Raw genomic sequence first — 2,308 nt, 5'->3', positions numbered from 1 at the left:
GGTGAGTCCCAGAAATAAGGCCAATTATCTACAAATTCTATTTTTTGGAAGGGGCAGAAATGTTTTCAACCAGAGATTGAGTTGAGACTACTGTAGCGCTCATCAGTCCCCCATCACTCTCAGTCCATTGAGCCAGGCAAGTTCAATCAAGCACAAATAAAATATATTAAATGATTTCAAATACTATTTAAACACAGTTCTGCCTTCTGTTGAGACATAAAGTAGGCCTAACTATACAGCCTGGCTCTCCGACCCAGAGATATGGGCTGCATCCCAAATTACACCCTATTCCCAATATAGCGCACAACTTTTGACCACTGCCCTATGAGCCTTGGTCAAAAGTTGTGCACTATATAGGGAATAGGGTCCCATTTGGAACACTGCCACTGTGCCACAATGTACATTCTCACAGTACATCAGAAATAGCACCGCTGCTGTTCTCAATTGAGGATGTCCGGCTGAAGGTGACATCATAGTTTCAGTGTTGCTGCCAACACACAGGGGACCCTGGATCATTAGTGATGTAGGCAATAACAGAGCAGGGTAGAAAGGCCCAGAGAGTTGTGAGTCATGTTAGGCTAGCTGTGGTGACTATTATCTCTCTCTCGTGAAATAACAAGATCCTCTGACTGCAGATAAGAGACCAGGGTGGAGAGGCCCAGACAGGTGTCAGTCACTGTGGTTACCAGTGGTAATCTACATAGATTTACAGTACATGGTCATCTTGTGATGATAATAATGGTCCTATGGGGAAACCACAGCGGTCGAAAGATATTGAAGGTCATAAAGATAACATGGGTATGACAACAGGTGTTCCCCATCCTTGGTAGTGTTTTACTGAATTTTAAAACATACAATTCACCTGCAGTTTAGCCGCTCAACATTTACATAACATTTGAGTCATTTAGCAGACATTCCAATCCAGAGTGATTCACAGAAGCAATCAGATCAAGTGCCCCACTCAAGCGCATGTCGACAGATCGCTCACCCAGTCGACTCAGGTACCCGAACCAGCGACCTCTCGGCTACTGGCCCAACGCTCAACCATCCAATGCATGCATTTGAATGTTTTTTTCAACTGTTATTTTTACCCCTCACTCAAACTTCATTCCCTCTCATCTCCAGTTCCATAATCCAACCCTCGGTTTCCCTCACCCCATCCCACCTATCTCTGCTTTACCACCCTATTCAGATTTCTATGTGGGTTGGAATATTATTTGTTGTAATATTTGTTCCTTTCCATGGGATGAAATTGTAACCAGCTCTGTTTTGCCTGTTTGAAAAAGGGAGAAACCTGAACATGGTTTCATTTTCAATTGAGAAGTGGTGTAACAGTATAGCTTCCGTCCCTCTCCTCGCCTCAAACCAGGGACCCTCAGCACACAGACAACAGCCACCCTCGAACCATCGTTACCCATCAGTCTACAAAAGACCGTAAAACAATTACTTCAAGGTCTCAGAGCGAGTGACGTCACCAATTGAAACGCTATTAGCGCGCACCACCGCTAACTAGCTAGCCTTTTCACATCGGTTACACTCACCCCCCTTTTGACTTCCTCCTTTTCGGCAGTAACCAGTGATCCGGGTCACAGCATCAATGTAACAGGATAGCTTCCGTCCCTCTCCCCGCCCCTACCTGGGGTCGAACCAGGGACCCTCAGCACACAGACAACAGCCACCCTCGAAGCATCGTTACCCATCAGTCTACAAAAGACGTGTAAAACAATTACTTCAAGGTCTCAGAGCGAGTGACGTCACCGATTGAAACGCTATTAGCGTGCACCCTGCTAACTAGCTACCCATTTCACATCGGTTAGAGTGGCAATCTGCAAAAATGCCATTTTTAAATAAGGGGTGAGCTTCTTTTAGTAATCTACTTGAGAACCATTTTGGGTTTAAGTAAAACTTTTGTGCAAGTGAAGCTTTTAAAATTGAATTATCTCAGCCCACCCAGTTCAAATTCATTACACAGATAGGCACACTTTATCTTGTCTGGTTTAGCATCCCAGATAAAGCTAAATATTTCTTGCTCATGATTTTAAAAACAAGTTATCTGGAGTACACAGCGCCATAAATAAGTGAGTAAACAGAGTTAATCAGTGTAATACATTTTTCCATAAATAGACCGGTATTTGCCTCTCTATGGTTGCAGGATCTTGCCTATTTGTGCACATTTTCTATTGAAATTCATTGTGGAGCGCTCATGAATATTTTTTATGATATGAATACCAAGTACGTCTACTTCATCATCAGCCCATTTTGTTGGTAAACTGCAGGGTAATGTTATTGGTAAACTGCAGGGTAATGT

This window comes from Oncorhynchus kisutch, linkage group LG15 (assembly GCF_002021735.2).
Source record: "Oncorhynchus kisutch isolate 150728-3 linkage group LG15, Okis_V2, whole genome shotgun sequence".
NCBI lineage: Eukaryota > Metazoa > Chordata > Actinopteri > Salmoniformes > Salmonidae > Oncorhynchus > Oncorhynchus kisutch.
The sequence above is the reverse complement of the archived record's forward strand: the minus strand, read 5'-3'. Positions refer to the sequence as shown.